The following is a 20,801-nucleotide window of genomic DNA, read 5'->3' as shown; positions in this document are numbered from 1 at the left end:
ATACTGAATTGTCTTAACTTTTGCTTGTCTGAAAAGCTTTTTATTTCTCCATCAATTTTGAATGAGATCCTTGCTTGGTACAGTAATCTTTGTTATACATTTTTCCTTTCAGTACATTAAATATATCCTGCCATTCCCTTCTAGCCTGCAGAGTTTCTGCTGGAAGATCAGCTGTTAAGTGTATATGGTTTCCCTTGTATGTTACTTGTTGCTTCTCCTTTTACTACTTTTAATATTCTTTCTTTGTGTTTAGTCTTTGTTAGTTTGATTAGTATGTGTCTAGGTGTGTTTCTCCTTGCGTTTATCCTGTGTGGGACTCTTTGTGCCTGTTTGACTTGATTGACTATTTCCTTTTCCATCTTGGAGCAATTTTCAAGTATAATCTCTTCAAAAATTTTCTCATACCTTTTCTTTTTCTCTTCTTCTGGGACTCCTATTATTCTAATGTTGGTGCATTTGATATGGTCCCAGTGGTCTCTGAGACTATCCTCAGCTCTTTTAATTCTTTTTACTTTATTCTGCTCTTCAGAAGTTATTTCCACCATTTTATCTTCCAGCTCACTGATTCATTCTTCTGCTTCAGATATTCTGCTACTGATTCCTTCTTGAGTATTTTTAATGTTAGTAATTGTGTTGTTTGTCTCTGCATGTTTCTTCTTTAATTCTTATATGTCTTTGCTAATTGATTCTTGTATTTTCTCCATTTTGCTTTCAAGGTTTTTTTTTTTTTTTCATTTATTTTTATTAGTTGGAGGCTAGTTACTTTACAAATTGTAGTGGTTTTTGCCATACATTGACATGAATCAGCCATGGATTTACATGTGTTCCCCATCCTGATCCCCCCTCCCACCTCCCTCCCCATCCCATTCCTCTGGGTCTTCCCAGTGCACCAGCCCTGAGTTTGATCATCTTTACTATCAATATTCTGAATTCTTTTTCAGGTAGTTTGCCTGTTTCCTCTTCATTTATTTGGACTTCTGTGTTTCTAGTTTGTTCCTTCATTTGTGTAGTATTTCTCTGCCTTTTCATTATTATTTTAACTTATTTTGTTTGAGGTCTCCTTTTCCCAGGCTTCAAGGTTTAAAATTCTTTCTTCCTTTTTCTGCCCTGTAAGGTTGGTCCCGTGGTTTGGGTAAACTCCTTATAGGGTGAGATTTGTGGTGAGTTTTTGTTTGTTTGTTTATTTGTTTTTCTTCTGAAGGGCAAGGCTGAGTGATGTGGTAATCCTGTCTGCTGATGAGTGGGTTTGTATTTTTGTTCTGTTTGTTGTTTAGATGAGGTATCCTGCACAGGGTGCTATTGGTGGTTGGGTGACGCCGAGTCTTGTATTTCAGTGGTTTCCTTTGTGTGAGTTCTCACTATTTGATACCCCTAGACTTCCCTGGTGGCTCAGATAGTAAAGCATCTGCCTACAATGCAGGAGACCCAGGTTCAATCCCTGGGTTGGGAAGATCTCCTGGAGAAGGAAATGGCAACCCACTCCAGTTTTCTTGCCTGGAAAATCCCATGGAAGGAGGAGCCTGGTAGACCACAGTCCATGGGGTCGCAAGGAGTCGGACACGACTGAGCAACTTCACTTCAGGGTTGGTTCTCTGGTAGTCTAGGGCCTTGGAGTCAGTGCTCCTACTCCAAAGGCTCAGGGGTTGATCTCTGGTTAGGAACAAAGATTGCACAAGTGGTTTGTTATGACATTATGTGAGATCAAAACAAATATCCAAAAATGAGGAACCAAAGATGAACCCAGACAAAGGACAGTTACAAAATCAGGCAAATAATAATTAAAATAATGGAATATACACATTTACATATACACCCATGAGCAAAGTCAAAACATTCCAACAAAAATAAAGTACAATAGATTGACCTGGCAAGCAAAGGAAATAAAAAATTATATTTACCAGTTAAGAACAAAACTAACCAAAGCACAAGCTGGAAAACAAAACTAAAGCAAGTTTCCAAGTGGGGAATAAAGCAATGGAAAAAAAACTAAGAAATATGTTGAGAGGAAAGGAAAGAAAGAAAAGAATGAAAGAATACAAATGCAGAGTTAAATAGAGCTAGATGAAGAAGATTTACATATATTAAAGATTAACTGCAAGGGGAAAAGAGCAGTAGGAAAGGCAAACAAAGGAATAAATGTAGAAAAAATATAATAGGTTTTTAAAAATTAAGTTAAAGTTATAAAAAAGAGAAAATATAAAAAACCAGATGAGGGACTTCCCTGGTGGTCTAGAGGCTAAGACTCTGTGCTCCCAATGCAGGGGGCCAGGGTTCAATCCCTGGTCAGGGAACTTGATCCCACATGCTGCAGCTAAGGCTGGGAACAGCCAAATAAATAAATAAAATAAATAAATATTAAAAAACCAGATGAAAGAAAAAAGGGGAAAAAAGCAAAACTCCACAGAACTGCAAAAGCCCAACTTAGATGTAGAGGTTTATAACAACAATAAAAAGTGTGACTGAATATATACGTATACACCCATAAGCAAAATCAAACAGTCCAACAAAAATAAAGTACAATAGATTGAACTGGTGAACAAAGGGAACCAAAAATTATGTCCACCAAAAGAAAACTAACTAAACCACAAACTGGAAAACAAAACTAAACCAAAGTGCCAATTGAGGTATAAAGCAATGAAAATAAAACTAACAAATATGTTGAGACTAAAGGAAAGAAAGAAAAGGAAGAAAGGATTAAAAAAAAGAAAAGAAAGAAAGGATAGATATGCAAAGTTAAATAGAGGTAGATAAAAAAGATTTATATATATTAAAGATTAACTGCAAGGGGAAAATAACATTAGGAAAAGCAAACAAAGGAATAAATGTAGAAAAAAATATTAATAGGTTTAAAAAATTAAATAAAGGGAAGATAAAAAAATTCCCCAGGACTGCAAAAGCCCAACATAGAGGCAGAGGTTTATAACAACAACAGAAAAAATGTGACTGAGGAGAAAAAAGAAAGCTCAAAAGCTTAGTTAGATTTCATAGTGCCAATAAAATCGACAACTACAACAGAGCGGGGGAAAAGGAAAAAAAGAAAAGAATCAAAAAGAATCTGCAGAACAAGTCAAAACATAAGAACAATAAATGTTTTTCTTGAGTCACTGCTGTCAGAGTCCTTTCGCTCACTGGGAGTCACAGTCCACTTCACCTCCCTAGGATGCCCTCTAACACTTTGCTGATCCCTGGACCTGCAGTGGGGGCAGCTCAGATCCTAATCTGCTCCTACTCCTATGTGTTCTTGCCTCGAATGTCCACAGCTATCAGAACTAATGCGTTTTCTTTTGCGGGAGCTCTCAGTGACCTTTCATATATTCCATAGACACAGAGTCTGCCTAGTTGATTGTGTGGATTTAATCTCCAGCTTGTAGAGCTGATGGGAGGGTTTTGGGTCTTCTTCCTTAGTCACACTGCCCCTGGGTTTCAATTGTGGTTTTATTTCCACCTCTGCATATGGGTTGTCCACTGGGGTTTGCTCCTGAGGCTGCCCTGGAGAACTTGGGTTTGCCCCTGTCAGGGCCAGGTGTGGAGGTGGTGCAGCTGCTTGAGTCGCAGGGATTCTGGCAGTACCAGGTACTCAGGAGTTGGTGGCTATGGCAGCAGGAAATATAGTGCTCTAGAAGGGTATGGCTACCAGTATTGGCCAATATGCTACAGTATTCTTGCCTGGAGAACCCCCCTCCCTGACAGAGAAGCCTGGTCAGCCACAGTCTACAGGGTTGCAAAGAGTTGGACACTACCAAAGGGACCCTGCACTCATAGGCTCAAGACTTTTTTTGCCTGTGGCAGCTCTGCCCCGGTGAGAGTTGAGCGTGAAGGTAGCACAGCTGCTTGGCTTGTGGGGACCCTGGCGGTGCCAAGTGTGCAGGGACACAGACTGCTTCAGCCAAGTAGTTATGGCCCTATCAGAGCCTTTTTTCAAGCCTCTTGTAGCTGGGGATCAGAAGGCCTCTTTGGCCAGTCTTTCTCCGTAGCTCCGCCCATTCAGGCACTTAGAGGGCTTCCTTGCCTGGAGTCCTTCTGTGTTGTTCAGCGCATCAGGTACATAGAGGCCTCCATGCCCCCACTGGGGTCCTACTCCGTAGATTGGCACATCAGGCACTTAAAGGAGCACCCTGGATGAGGTCCTACTCTGTACTTCAGTGCATCAGGTGTTTGATGGGCCAGCCTCTCTACTGTTCACCTGTAGATGCTGCTGATGCTGGCGTGTTGGGGGAGAGAGGCTATGGTGTTGGCTCTACCAACTATGTGTGACTCAGCCTATGGCCTTGCTTCCATGGCTGCCCAGCTTTCCTCCACAGGCATTTCCCACCACAGTCTCCTCCCTCATATCCCTTTGATCCGTCTCTCTGCAGTCAACAGCAACTGTCACACGGGGATTACTCCACAACCCCTCAACTCCAGCTCCTAGCCACTGCGCCATCCTGGGTCTGGATGACTGCAGCAAGGACTGTCTGATTCTTATTCCATTTAGGCTGCCACAGATCAGCTGTTTCACTCAGCCTTAAATGTTTCTCCTCTGACTCAGACAGTTGCCCCATGTGGGGATCAGACCCCTGCCTCAGTTCCCCTGCCTGCCAAGGGCAAGTCCGGTCCTACTAACACTCCTGTTTATCCCCCTAGTTCCTTCGTCCTACCGAGTTTTGTGTGGGTCTATATATTGTTTTCCACTGGTCAGTTACTCCTGTCTGCTCTCAGCTGGTGTTCTGCATGCACTTCTGTGTCTGAAGGGGTATTCCTGACGTATCTGTGGATAGAGATGTACTCCATGTCCACCTACTCCTCTGCCACCTTGTTCTCCAAATATAAACTTCTGATGACTTTTAGATTATATCACTGAATGAGGTAAGAAATAACAAAACTGTAATGGAAGAGTTGATAACTTCATCCAGATCAATAGGAATTATTTACATGGAACTGAATGAACTGAAAAATATGATTTATAACTTTGTGACCTTTTCTGAAATATTACAGGTTTTTAAGCTTTGCCTTCTGGAAAACCTTTCCTCTTACATTAACCATAATCTACAACAAGTTGATAAAATACATGTTTGTAAATGAAGATTTATCTTTTTCCTGTCTCCCTGAGCCCTCCAGAATTTGGCTTCTCCAGCTAGCTTGCCTCTGGGCTTGTGACCCAATTACAACTAGTTATACTAATTATTGTTTTAATTTGTTCTCTCTTTGTTGTTTCCAAATTGTTTTGTGTCTCTCTGCTGCACTATGACCTTATTAATGTTGCTAGTGAAATTACTTATATCTTGTGTATTTTATAAGATTCTTGTTTCTTTTTTTTCATTTATTTTTATTAGTTGGAGGCTAATTACTTTACAATATTGTAGTGGTTTTTGCCATACATTGACATGAATCAGCCATGGATTTACATGTGTTCCCCATCCAGATCCCCCCTCCCACTGCCTTCCCCATCCCATCCCTCTGGGTCTTCCCAGTGCACCAGTCCTGAGCACTTGTCTCACGCATCCAACCTGGACTGGTGATCTGTTTCACCCTTGATAGTATACTTGTCTCAATGCTGTTCTCTCAGACTATCCCACCCTCGCCTTCTCCCACAGAGTCCAAAAGTCTGTTCTGTACATCTGTGTCTCTTTTTCTGTTTTGCATATAGGGTTATCATTACCATCTTTCTAAATTCCATATATATGCATTAGTATACTGTATTGGTGTTTATCTTTCTGGCTTACTTCACTCTGTATAAGGGGCTCCAGTTTCATCCATCTCATTAGAACAGATTCAAATGCATTCTTTTTAATGGCCAAGTAATATTCCATTGTGTATATGTACCATAGCTTCCTTATCCATTCGTCTGCTGATGGGCATCTAGGTTGCTTCCATGTCCTGGCTATTATAAACAGTGCTGCGATGAATATTGGGGTGCACGTGTCTCTTTCAGATCTGGTTTCCTCGGTGTGTATGCCCAGGAGTGGGATTGCTGGGTCATATGGCAGTTCTATTTCCAGTTTTTTAAGGAATCTCCATACTGTTCTTCATAGTGGCTGTACTAGTTTGCATTCCCACCAACAGTGTAAGAGGGTTCCCTTTTCTCCACACCCTCTCCAGCATTTATTGCTTGTAGACTTTTGGATAGAAGCCATTCTGACTGGCGTGTAATGGTACCTCATTGTGGTTTTGATTTGCATTTCTCTGATGATGAGTGATGTTGAGCATCTTTTCATGTGTTTGTTAGCCATCTGTATGTCTTCTTTGGAGAAATGTCTGTTTGGTTCTTTGGCCCACTTTTTGATTGGGTCATTTATTTCTCTGGAATTGAGCTTCAGGAGTTGCTTGTATATTTTTGAGATTAATCCTTTGTTTGTTGCTTCATTTGCTATTATTTTCTCCCAATCTGAGGGCTGTCTTTTCACCTTGCTTATAGTTTCCTTTGTTGTGCAAAAGCCTTTAAGTTTCATTAGGTCCCATTTGTTTATTTTTGCTTTCATTTCCAATATTCTGGGAGGTGGGTCATAGAGGATCCTGCTGTGATTTATGTCGGAGAGTGTTTTGCCTATGTTCTCCTCTAGGAGTTTTATAGTTTCTGGTCTTATATTTAGATCTTTAATCCATTTTGAGTTTATTTTTGTGTATGGTGTTAGAAAGTGTTCTAGTTTCATTCTTTTACAAGTGGTTGACCAGCTTTCCCAGCACCACTTGTTAAAGAGGTTGTCTTTTTTTCCATTGTATATCCTTTCCTCCTTTGTTGAAAATAAGGTGTCCATAGGTATGTGGATTTATCTCTGGGCTTTCTATTCTGTTCCATTGATCTATATTTCTATCTTTGTGCCAGTACCATACTATCTTGATGACTGTGGCTTTGTAGTAGAGACTGAAGTCAGGCAGGTTGGTTCCTCCAGTCCCATTCTTCTTTCTCAAGATTGCTTTGGCTATTGGAGGTTTTTTGTATTTCCATACAAATTGTAAAATTATTTGTTCTAGTTCTCTGAAAAATACCATTGGTAGCTTGATAGGGATTGCATTGAAGGATTCTTATTTCTTACGTTACCCAGTGTGTTGACAAGGCCTCTGATAAAACTGGTAATGACTAAACATCTTGAGCCTGTCGATCATATATATAACTTCATAGAGAAAATATTGTAGTAGTGCAAGTCTAGACATGAAAAGAAGTAATAAGGGAAAAGATTTCCTGGATCTATTATGATAGACTAGTAAAACAGATGAACCAGAGTATTTGAGATTATCAACAGGCCTAATCCAAAAAATAGCACATTGAGTGGTCTATCAATGATACCCTTATCTAATCTAGGAATGAGCCTTCCTAGTGCTATGGGACAAACTGGTCATGAATTGCCTCCCGAATATAGGTTGAGTTTATGACCAAAAGGAGGCTCTGTGGACAAAAATGTTGTCTTCCTTTCCGATGAACAATGAATGTTGCTGTCATCAAGTCATCAGCCACTGCATGGTGTGCCATGAGGGGAATTTCAGGGTGGTAGGAAAAAGAGGAAACAATCAGAGCACAGGATGCTGACCCTAGATAGTTAACTTGCATATCTATAGGATAATTTCAATAAGTCTAGACTCTTACACCTTTTAATACATAGAAAAGCACTAAAATCGTTAATTTGAGATGTCTGTTTTTTGTGATTAGCAATCATCTCAAATATTTTTTCTTTTAATTTTTTCATTTCCCATTTCTTAATTGAAGTATAGTTGATTTACATTGCTGTATTAGTTTCAAGTGTAGCAACGTTTATATATATATATATATATATATATATATATATATACACACACACATACATACATACATAGACACACATACACACCCTTTTTCATATTCTTTTCCATTATGGATTACTACAAGGTAATAACTGTAGCAAAAAGTGCTATATGTCATGGTCCGGGCACAGGTTGGAAAAGAATTTCCAGACAATAGCCAGAACGAGAGGGAAGTAAAGTTTATTAGAGTGGGAGATGCTTTTTTTTTAAGATTCCACATATAAGTGATATCATATATTTGTCTGACTTACTTCAATCAGTATGATAATTTCTAGGTCCACCCATGTTGCTGCAAATGACATTATGTCATTCTTCTATATTGATGAAGAATATTTCATTTGTGTGTGTGTGTTTACATACCACATTTTCTCTACTCATTCATTTGTCAATGGATATTTAAATTGCTTCCATATCTGGCTTTTATTAATAGCGCTGCTATGAACATTGGGGTGCATGTGTCTTTTCCAATTAGAGTTTTCATCTTTTCTGGATATATGCCCAGGAGTGAGATTTCAGAGTCATGTGGTAATTGGCATGTTTCAGTTTTGACAATGGATGGACTCAGAGACACAAAGCACAGCAAAAGCGACTTTTAATGACAGTCTTGCAAGATTGGGTGTCTGGTGGGCAGACACAGCCAGGGCAGTTACAACAAGCAATTTATTCCCTAACTCATAGGTTCCTTATTGGCTGAATACTGTGGGGTGTACAATCTTCCTGGCCATCACCTAAGTTTCATTATTTCCCTATAGGGTATCCTTCTTTCTCCCTTCCCAAGTTACATCTGCATATTTCAACAAAGACTTTCTTGCTAGTTTATCCCTTCCCCCAACATCCTGTTTACTTGGGGATCCTCCAGGTGCATGAACTGGAGAAGAAAATGGCAACCCACTCCAGTATTTTTGCCTGGAGAATCACATGGACAGAGGAGCCTGGCGGGCTGCAGTCCATGAACTCGCACAGAGTCAGACACGACTGAAGTGACTGAGCAGCAGCAGGTGCATGAATTGTGTCACATCCTCAAGTCGTTAGGCAAGTTTACAACCAAGGCACAGGCAATGGGTGGAGTCTTATCTCTTTAGGATCCAGTCTGATCTCCCTCCTTCAACCCTAACTTTATCTGAAGCCCAGGCCTCATCTTTATTTAAAGAGTCCAGGCCTCAACTTTGTCATATTTGCAAGTTTAGCTGCTAGTAATTTTTCCACTCAGAGCTAGTTACTTTGTCTTGAAAATGGACCACTTCAAGTTTCTATTCCTTATAATTCTATTTTTAATTTTTGAAAAAACCTCCAAAATGTTCTCTACAGTGGCTGCACCAATTTACATTCCCACCAACAGTGTAGGAGGGTTCACTTTTTCCTACACCCTCTCCATCATTTATTTGTAGACTTTTGGGTGACGGCCATTCTGACTGGTGTGAGGTGATACCTCATTGTAGTTTTACTTTGCATTTCTCTAATAATTAGTGATGTTGAGCATCTTTTCATGGGCCTGTTGGCCACATGTATCTCTTCTTTGTAAAAATGTCTATTTAGGTCTTCTACCCTTTTTTTAAATTGTTTTTTTTTTCTTTTTTTGCTATTGAGCTATATGGGCTGTTTGTATATTTTAGAAATTAATCCCTTTTGGTCACATTGTTTCATTTGTGGTGACTCCTGTTTTTAAAAGAAAAAAAAAATTTACCTCATTGAAATAATAGCTAGACCTTTTTTTTTCCCAAGTTTTTTGTTGATATTCTCAATTGCTCTTATTAGCATCTGTAATGCCCATTGAGAAGGCCTCAATGAAGCTTCCTAAACCAATTTTTCTCATTCAAAAAAGTTCTTAAGAACTTGACTTTTGTTTTTTAGGTACCAACAAAACAGTTGTTTACAATGAAATTGCTCTAGATTTAATAATTTGCTAGTTTCTCTATTTTAAAAGGATCCATCATTTGGCCACCAATTAAGAATGCAAAAAGACCTCTTATAGGCCTAATGTAAACAAAAGTGAAGTGAAGTTACTTCAGTCGTGTCTGACTCTTTGCAACCCCATGGAGTATAGCCTGCCAGGCTTCTCCGTCCATGGGATTTTCCAGACAAGAACAATGGAGTGTGTTGCCATTTCCTTCTCCAGGGAATCTTCCTGACCCAGGGATCGAACCTGGTTTTCCCTCATTGCAGGCTCTTTACCCTCTGAGCCACAGGGTATTCCTATAATATAAACAAACACACACACAGTAGAATAACCTAGGAAGATCAGATAGGACATTTACATCTCAAAGACACAGAGAAATCTGAGCTTCTCCCTAGAAGGCTTTGCTTAAGATTTTACCAAGCCAGCTTTTAATTTTTAACTGCATATGCGTTAAAGAGCCCCTCAACATTTAGGGCGAGATTTAATTTCTCCAGTTAACTAGGTACTTGCAAGTATGAGCTCCGTTTCTTATGTCTTTCTACAATGGAGCCATGCCGGTGTTTTTCAACCAAGCCCGGGATATTTCTCTGTAAAAACTGCCCCCACCCATGCCTTTCCACAGATAGGTGTTTTCTTGGCATGTTTCAGTGGACCCCTGGGTGTCCTTAACCAACTCCCTCACCCTCCCAGTGTCTTTCAACTGTGTGGGAATTCTCTCTGTATCTTCCAACTGAGCCCCACCCAGTGTCTAGGCAGGGGGAAGTCAGGCTAGATATAAGTTTGCAGCAAAGGGAGCAGGCAGTTGGAACATCAAAGATCATGTATCAAGTTAAGGAATTTACCATTTTATGTATGTGGTGGTTTAGTCTCAAAGTCATGTCTGACTCTTGTGACCATGTGGACTATATCCCGCCAGGCTCCTCTTTCCAGGGGACTTCCCAGGCAAGAGTGCTGGAGTGGGTTGCCATTTCCTTCTCCAGGGAATGCAAGGCTCTGGGTTCACTGAATTCATTCCTTTCATATGCACTTCTGCTATCTGGGGGCTAATCCAATTCCCTTGTTGACCTTGCATCTTGCATTCCCCAAGCTCCTCATCAATCACTATGGGGGAGTGGCAGCAGTTTGAGGAGCTCTCATTCACATTTGGAGGCCAGAAATCACTGATGGCTGTGATATTTTGTATTAATATGGCAGGAGATATTTTCATTTCACACATTCCATAAATTGTCTTTTTTTTTTTCTTGTTTATGGTTTTCTTTGCTGTGCAAAAGCTTTTAAGCTTAATTAGTTCCCATTTGTTTCAGTTCAGTTCAGTCGCTCAGTCGTGTCCCACTCTTTGCGACCCCATGAACCGCGGCACGCCAGGCCTCCCTGTCCATCACCAACTCCCAGAGTCCACCCAAACCCAGGTCCATTGAGTCGGTGATGCCATCCAACCATCTCATCCTCTGTTGTCCCCTTCTCCTCCTGCCCTCAATCTTTCCCAGCATCAGGGTCTTTTCAAATGAGTCAGCTTTTCACATCAGGTGGCCAAAGTGTTGGAGTTTCAGCTTTAACATCCGTCCTTCCAATGAACACCCAGGACTTATCTCCTTTAGGATGGACTGGTTGGATCTCCTTGCAGTCCAAGGGACTCTCAAGAGTCTTCTCCAACACCACAGTTCAAAAGCATCAATTCTTCTGCACTCAGCCTTCTTTATAGTTCAACTCTCACCTCCATACATGACCACTGGAAAAACCATAGCCTTGACTAGATGGACGTTTGTTGGCAAAGTAATGTCTCTGCTTTTTAATATGTGGTCTAGGTTGGTCATAACTTTCCTTCCAAGGAGTAAGTGTCTTTTAATTTCATGGCTGCAGTCACCATCTGCAGTGATTTTGGAGCCCAGAAAAATAAAGTCAGTCACTGTTTCCACTGTTTCCCCATCTGTTTCATGAAGTGATGGGACTGGATGCCATGATCATAGTTTTCTGAATGTTGAGCTTTAAGCCAACACTTTCACTCTCCTCTTTCACTTTCTTCAAGAGGCTCTTTAGTTTTTTACCTTTTCCCATTTGTTTACCTTTGCTTTAAAAACATTGCTGTGATTTATGTCAAAGAGTATTCTGCCTATGTCTTCCACTAGGAATTTTATAGTATCTGGTCTTACATTTAGATCTTTAAGCCATTTTGAGGTTATTTAAATTTTGTATGTGGTATTAGAGAATGCTCTAATTTTATGTGTATCTGTCCTGTTTTTTCAGCACCTTTGTGATTTAACTATAATCTTTGGTATTCAACTACATCAAACTCTTGTTCAGGAAAAAAATCCTATATATTCTGATTCCTCCCTTACCTCTGGGGAATAGTTTCTCAGAGCTATCTGAGAGGCTGTCTCCCAGGCTGTAATGCTCAGAACATTCCTGGAATAAAACATAACTCACAACTTTTAGATTATGTGTTTTTCTTTGGGCAACATAGGGAGGGAGCTTTATGCTGGAGGAAAAAACCAGTCAAAATAATAAAAGATTACTGCTAATTACAAAACAAGGACCTCAAGTTAATGATTTTAGTGCTTTTCTATATATGGGAAGATGCAGCAATCTGGGCTCATTGGAATCATTCCTTTGATATGCACTTAGGGCTGGTATCCTGTTGTTCCCCATCCTGAATTCCCCTGCACAATTTGGGGTCGCTATTGGCTTTATGGTGGATAAAATTTGTTTACTGAGATGATCTTGGATGCAGGATATCTCCTCAAAGTCTCTCCAATACCACACAGCTGCTGCTCCAGTGCCATTATGTCTACTGTGTGGGTAAGAATCCCTTAGAAGAAATGGAATAGCCATCATTGTCAACGAAAGAGTCCAAAATGCAGTATTTGGATGCAATCTCAAAAATAACAGAATGATCTCTGTTCATTTTGAAGGCAAACCATTCAATATCACAGTAATCCAAGTCTATGCCCCGACCAGTAATGCTGAAGAAGCTGAAGTTGAACAGTTCTATGAAGACCTACAGGACCTTATAGAACTAACACTCCCAAAAGATGTCCTTTTCATTACAGGGGAATGGAATATAAAAGTAGGAAGTCAAGAAACACCTGGAGTAACAGGCAAATTCGGTCTTGGAGTACAGATGAAGCAGAACAAAAGCTAATAGAGTTTTGCCAAGAGAACACACGGGTCATAGCAAGCACCCTCTTCCAATAACACAAGAGAAGACTCTACACATGGACATCACCAGATGGTCAAAATCAGATTGATTATATTCTTTGCAGCCAAAGATGGAGATGCTCTATGCAGTCAGCAAAAACAAGACCGGGAGCTGATTGTGTCTCAAATCATGAACTCCTTATTGCCAAATTCAGACTTAATTGAAGGAATTATGAAAAACCACTTACGATTATACAGTGGAAGCGAGAAATAGATTCAAGAGATTAGATCTGATAGACAGAGTGGCAGAAGAACTGTGGATGGAGGCAGGGATTAAGACAATCCCCAAGAAAAAGAAATGCAAAAAGCAAAATGGCTGTCTGAGGAGGCCTTACAAATAGCTGTGAAAAGAGAAGAAGCCAAAAGCAAAGGAGAAAAGGAAAGATATTCCCATTTGAATGCAAAGTTCCAAAGAATAGCAAGGAGAGATAAGAAAGCCTTCCTCAGTGATCAGTGCAAAGAAATAGAGGAAAACAATAGGATGGGAAAGACTAGAGATCTCTTCAAGAAAATTAGAGATACCAAGGGAACATTTCATGCAAAGATGGGCTCAGTAAAGGACAGAAATAGTATGGACCTAACAGAAGCAGAAGATATTAAGAAGAGGTGGCAAGAATACACAGAAGAACTGTACAAAAAAGATCTTCATGACCCAGATAATCATGATGGTGTGATCACTCACCTAGAGCCAGATATCCTGGAATGTGAAGTCAAGTGGGCCTTAGGAAGCATCACTACGAACAAAGCTAGTGGAGGTGATGGAATTCCAGTTGAGCTATTTCAAATCCTGAAAGATGATGCTGTGAAAATGCTGCACTCAATATGCCAGCAAATTTGGAAAACTCAGCAGTGGCCACCGGACTGGAAAAGGTCAGTTTTCATTCCAATCTCAAAGAAAGGCAGTGCCAAAGAATGCTCAAACTACTGCACAATGGCACTCATCTCACACGCTAGTAAAGTAATGCTCAAAATTCTCCAAGCCAGGCTTCAGCAATACGTGAACCATGAACTTCCAGATGTTCAAGCTGGTTTTAGAAAAGGCAGCAGAACCAGAGATCAAACTGCCAACATCTGCTGGATCATCGAAAAAGCAAGAGAGTTCCAGAATGCCATCTATTTCTGCTTTATTGACTATGCCAAAGCCTTTGACTGTGTGGATCACAACAAACTGTGGAAAATTCTGAAAGAGATGGGAATACCAGACCACCTGACCTGCCTCTTGAGAAATCTGTATGCAGGTCAGGAATCAACAGTTAGAACTGGACATGGAACAACAGACTGGTTCCAAATAGGAAAAGGAGTACGTCAAGGCTGTATATTGTCACCCTGCTTATTTAACTTATATGCAGAGTACATCATGAGAAATGCTGGGCTGGAAGAAGCACAAGCTGGAATCAAGATTGCCGGGAGAAATATCAATAACCTCAAATATCCAGATGACACCACCCTTATGGCAGAAAGTTAAGAAGAACTAAATAGCCTCTTGATGAAAGTGAAAGAGGAGAGTTAAAAAGTTGGCTTAAAGCTTAACATTCAGAAAACTAAGATCATGGCATCCAGTCCCATCACTTCATGGGAAATAGATGGGGAAACAGTGGAAACAGTGGCTGACTTTATTTTTCTGGGCTCCAAAATCACTGCAGATGGTGACTGCAGTCATGAAATTAAAAGACACTTACTCCTTGGAAGGAAAGTTATGACCAACCTAGACCACATATTAAAAAGCAGAGACATTACTTTGCCAACAAACGTCCATCTAGTCAAGGCTATGGTTTTTCCAGTGGTCATGTATGGAGGTGAGAGTTGAACTATAAAGAAGGCTGAGTGCAGAAGAATTGATGCTTTTGAACTGTGGTGTTGGAGAAGACTCTTGAGAGTCCCTTGGACTGCAAGGAGATCCAACCAGTCCATCCTAAAGGAGATAAGTCCTGGGTGTTCATTGGAAGGACGGATGTTAAAGCTGAAACTCCAACACTTTGGCCACCTGATGTGAAAAGCTGACTCATTTGAAAAGACCCTGATGCTGGGAAAGATTGAGGGCAGGAGGAGAAGGGGACGACAGAGGATGAGATGGTTGGATGGCATCACCGACTCAATGGACCTGGGTTTGGGTGGACTCTGGGAGGTGGTGATGGACAGGAGCCTGGTGTGCTGCAGTTCATGGAGTCGCAAAGAGTCAGACACGACTGAGCAACTGAACTGTGCTGAACTGAAAGGTATTGAAATCATAGAGTCTGTTCTCTTATCACCGTGAAATTATGTTAGAGATCAATATCAAAAGATATTTGAAAATAAACATTTTAAAGTGCAGTGTGACATTTACCAAGAGAGATCTTTGACTTAGCCATTGAAAGCCTCAATAAAGTACAAAGGCTAAAAAAGACAGAGGGTGATTGTAGAGAAGAAAGCATTTAAGTGAGAAACTAATATCAAAGATATTTTAATAATCCCATGCATTTGGAAATTAAATGTCCACTTTTAGATGATGTGTGTATCTAAGAAGCCATAACAAGGAAATAGAAAGTATTTGTAATAGAAAAAAAGTGAAAAGAGAATTTGTCAGAATTTGTTGCATGCAGCTGAACCTGCTCAATGCAGTTAAATACAATGTGGAATCTTGAATAAGGTATGAAAACAAATAATGGAAAGTAGCATAAAATTTTGTGAAATTTGAATAAAATCTCTACTTTAGTTAATAATACTATATCACATGTCAATTTCCTGGTATTTTTCTTACAACATAGTATTTGTATTTTTAGAACTGGATTAGAATTTTCAAGCCTCATTTAAATATTTTTAAATCACTAAGATAATAAATTTTCTAGACTTTCAACAGTAATACTAGGTGCCAAAATATATGGAACTCTATCAAAATTTTGAGTGAATATAAATTAGAAACTCTAGCAGTCTATTCATACTAAGTCAAAGAAGTGGAATGACAATGTCATAAACTTTTTAGCTAAAAAAAAATCCTAGAATACATTTGAATCAGTTCTAATGAGATGGATGAAACTGGAGCCCATTATACAGAGTGAAGTAAGCCAGAAAGATAAAGACCAATACAGTATACTAACGCATAGATATGGAATTTAGAAAGGTGGTAACGATAACCCTATATGCAAGACAGAAATAGAGACACAGATGTATAGAACAGACTTTTGGACTCTATGGGAGAAGGCAAGGGTGGGATGATCTGAGAGAACAGCATCGAAACATGTATATTATCAAGTGTGAAACAAATCGCCAGTCCAGCTTGGATGCAAGAGACAAGTGCTCGTGGCTGGTGCACTGGGATGACCCAGAGGGATGGGATGGGGAGGGAGGTGGGGGGGGGGGTCAGGAAGGGGAAAACATGTAAATCCATGGCTGATTCATGTCAATGTATGGCAAAAACCACTACAATATTGTAAAGTAATTAGCCTCCAACTAATAAAAATAAATGAAATAAAATAAAATAAAATACTTTAATGCCCTTAACAGGAAAAAAAAAAGAAAAAGAAAAAATTCCTAAATTTTTGAAATATATATATTATATAATATACACACACACACACATATATATATATACATATATGTATATACACACACACATATATATGCTTCCCAGTTGGCGCTAGTGGTAACGAACCCACCTGTCAATGCAGGAGATGTAAGAAATGCAAGTTCAATCCCTGAATTGGGAAGATTCCCTGGAAGAGGGCACGGTAACGCACTCCAGTATACCGGCCTGGAGAATCCCCATGGACAGAGGAGCCTGACAGGCTGCAGTTCATAGGGTTGCAAAGAGTTGGACAGACTGAAGCAACATATATATATATATACACACATACACACATATACACACACACACACAAAAGCTTTTATACTATGGTTGATAAAATCTTGAGAAAGAACATTTAAAAAAAAGACTGAAAAATTGGAAAACATAAATGAAATGGTAGCACTGTATATGAAATAGGAAAAGTGAAACAAACTAGATAAAAGTAAAAGATCATCAAATAGTCTATTTTTTTTAAACATGGATGCTCATTAGAAACACATCTGGGGCTTTAGTGAAAAAAGCAACACATGGGCATTTGTATTCTTCAAAAAAATCCAAGATAAATCTGATACGCATCTGGATTTTAAAAAGTGATTACAGGTTTTTCTATCAAATGGTAGTTTTAGTGATATAGAATTCTATTCTTTTCTGTTGACCAATCATGATACAATGGTATAAAAGTGAATAATGGTTACATAATCACAAAAGCAAAAGATTTTTATCAGTTTTCACAATTAATAGCCAGAGAAAAAATAAAAGATAGTTACAATTGCAAGCCATAATGGAAACGTGGTTAAACTAACAATATAAAATAATCACATACAATTTGGGGGGTTAAGCAGAATGATGTGATAAGTGGAGGTGCATACATACACATGTTTTCATCTACCCAGCCAGTTTATGTGTTTTGGTTGGTGCATTTAATCCATTTACATTTTTTTTATTGTATTTTTTTTTATTAGTTGGAGGCTAATTACTTCACGACATTTCAGTGGGTTTTGTCATACATTGACATGAATCAGCCATGGAGTTACACATATTCCCCATCCCGATCCCCCCTCCCATCTCCCTCTCCACCCGATTCCTCTGGGTCTTCCCAGTGCACCAGGCCCGAGCATTTGTCTCATGCATCCCACCTGGGCTGGTGATCTGTTTCACCATAGATGATATACATGCTGTTCTTTCGAAACATCCCACCCTCACCTTCTCCCACAGAGTTCAAAAGTCTGTTCTGTACTTCTGTGTCTCTTTTTCTGTTTTGCATATAGGGTTATTTACATTTAAGTTAATTATTGATATATATGATCCTATGGGTCTTCCCAAAAGAGTGGGACACAACTGAGCAACTAACACACACACACACACACACACACACACACACACAATCTTCCAGTAAGATTTTTAGGTTTCCCTTCTGGCTCAGATGGTAAAGAATCTGCCTGCAATGTGGGAGACCTGGGTTCAATCTGTAGGTTGAGAAGATCCCCTGGAGAAGGAAATGGCAACTCACTCCAGTGTTCTTTCCTGGAGAATTGCATGGACAGCCAGGCTACAGTCCATGGAGTCACAAAGAATTGGACATGACTGAGAAACTAACACACACATTGGGCTTCGCAGGTGGCTCAGTGAGTAAAGAATGCACCTGCAATGCAGAAGAGGCAGGAGATGCTGGTTCAATCCTTGGGTTGGGAAGATTCCCTGGAGGAGAGCGTGACAACCCACTCCAGTATTCTTGCCTGGAGAATCCCATAGACAGAGTAGTCTGACAGGCTACAGTCCATAGGGTCGCAAAGAGTTGGAAATGATTGAAGCAACTGAGCACACACACATGATCCTATTACCATTTTCTTAATTGTTTTAGATTTATTTTCTGTAGATCTTTTCCTTCTCTTGTGTTTCCTGCCTAGAGAAGTTCCTTTAGCATTTTTTGTAAAGCTGGTTTGGTGGTGCTGATTCTCTTACTTTTGCTTATCTAGAATGAAATCTGAATGAGAGTCTTGCTAGGTAGAGTATTCTTGGTCGTATGTTCTTCCCTTTTGTCACTTTAAATATATCATGCCATTCCCTTCTGACTTGTAGAGTTTCTGTTGAGAAATCAACTGATAACCATATGGGAGTTCCTTTGTATGTTATCTGTCATTTTTCTCTTGTTGCTTTTAATATTTTATCTTTGTCTTTAATTTTTGTCATTTTGATTACTATGTGTCTTGGTGTGTTCTTCCTTGGGCTTATCCTGCCTGGGACTCTCTGTGCTTCCAGGACTTGGTTGACTATTTCCTTTCCCATGTTAAGGAAGTTTTCAGCTATTACCTCTTCAAATATTTTCTCAGAAACTTTCTTTTTCCTCCTTCTGGAACCCTTATGACGCCCATGTTGGTGCATTTAATGTTGTCCCAGAGGTCTCTTAGGCTGTCTTCATTTTTTTCATTCTTTTTTTCCATATTCTGTTCTGTAGCAGTGATATCCACCATTCTGTCTACCAGTTCACTTATCTGTTCTTCTGCCTCAGTTATTCCAGGATTGATTCCTTCTAGTGAATTGTTCATCTCTGTTGGTTTGTTCTTTAGTTCTTCTGGGTCTTTGGTAAACATTTCTTGCATCTTCTCCATTCTGTTTCTAAGATACTGGATCATCTTCACTCTCATTATACTGAATTCCTTTTCTGGAAGGTTTCCTATCTCCCCTTCATTTAGTTATTTTTCTGGAGTTTTATCTTGTCCTTTCATCTGGGACATAAGGTTCTGTTTTTTCATCCTGGTTAACTTTCTGTAACATAGTTTTCATTCTAACTGCTGTGGGATTGTGTTTCTTCTTACTTCTTCTGTCTGCCCTCTGGTGGTTGAGGATAAGAGGCTTATGAAAGCTTCCTGGTGGGAGGGACTGGGTGGGAAATACTGGGTCTTGCTGTGGTGGGCAGGGCCTTGCTCAATAAAGCTTTAATCCAATTATCTGCTGATGAGTGGGGTCATCAGTTCAGTTCAGTTCAGTCACTCAGTCCTGTCCGACTCTCTGTGACCCCATGAATCGCAGCACGCCAGGCCTCCCTGTCCATCACCAACTCCCGGAGTTTACTCAAACTCATGTCCATCAAGTTGGTGATGCCATTCAGCCATCTCAGCCTCTGTCCTTCCCTTCTTATCCTGCCCCCAATCCCTCCCAGCATCAGGGTCTTTTCCAATGAGTCAACTCTTCGCATGACGTAGCCAAAATATTGGAGTTTCAGCTTCAGCATCAGTCCTTCCAATGAACACCCAGGACTCATCTCATTTAGGATGGACTGGTTGGATCTCCTTGCAGTCCAAGGGACTCTCAAGAGCCTTCTCCAACACCACGGTTCAAAAGCATCAATTTTTCGGCACTCAGCTTTCTTAACTGTCCAACTCTCACACCCATACATGACCACTGGAAAAACCATAGCCTTGACTAGACAGACCTTTGTTGGCAAAGTAATGTCTCTGCTTTTTAATATGCTATCTAGGATGGTAATAACTTTCCTTCCAAGGAGTAAGCGTCTTTTAATTTCATGGGTGCAATCACCATCTGCAGTGATTTTGGAGCCCAAAAAAATAGTCTGACACTGCTTCCACTGTTTTCCCATCTGTTTGCCATGAAGTGATGGGACAAGATGCCATGATCTTAGTTTTCGAATGTTGAGCTTTAAGCCAACTTTTTCACTCTCCTCTTTCACTTTCATCAAGAGGCTTTTTAGTTCCTCTTCACTTTCTGCCATAAGGGTTGTGTCATCTGTATATCTGAGGTTATTGATATTTCTCCTGGCAATCTTGATTCCAACTTGTGCTTCTTCCAGCCCAGCGTTTCTCATGATGTATGTACTCTGCATATAAGTTAAATAAACAGGGTGACAGTATACAGCCTTGATGTACTCCTTTTCCTATTTGGAACCAGTCTGTTGTTCCATGTCCAGTTCCAACTGTTGCTTCCTGACCTGCATATAGGTTTCTCAAGAGGTGGGTCAGGTGTTCTGGTATTCCCATCTCTTTCAGAATTTTCCACAGTTTACTGTGATCCACATAGTCAAAGGCTTTGGCATAGTCAATAAAGCAGAAATAGATGGTTTTCTGGAACTCTCTTGCTTTTTTGATGATCCAGCAGATGTTGGCAATTTGCTCTCTGGTTCCTCTGCCTTTTCTAAAACCAGCTTGAACATCTGGAAGTTCACGGTTCACGTAGTACTGAAGCCTGGCTTGGAGAATTTTGAGCATTACTTTACTAGCGTGTGAGATGAGTGCCATTGTGTGGTAGTTTGAGCATTCTTTGGCATTGCCTTTCTTAGGGATTGGAATGAAAACTGACCTTTTCCAGTCCGGTGGCCACTGCTGAGTTTTCCAAATTTGCTGGCATATTGAGTGCAGCATTTTCACAGCATCATCTTTCAGGATTTGAAATAGCTCA

General features: G+C 40.0%; 1 long non-coding RNA gene across 1 annotated transcript in view; it reads left to right on the top strand.

The window, feature by feature from the left end:
* The window catches only part of LOC122689925, a 351,123-nt gene that overhangs the window by 18,691 nt on the left and 311,631 nt on the right, over positions 1-20,801 (top strand). The gene's annotated exons all lie outside the window — the stretch shown is intronic.

This window comes from Cervus elaphus, chromosome X (assembly GCF_910594005.1).
Source record: "Cervus elaphus chromosome X, mCerEla1.1, whole genome shotgun sequence".
Classification (NCBI taxonomy): domain Eukaryota; kingdom Metazoa; phylum Chordata; class Mammalia; order Artiodactyla; family Cervidae; genus Cervus; species Cervus elaphus.
Note: the sequence above shows the minus strand (reverse complement) of the source record. Positions and strands in the feature narration are given on the sequence as shown.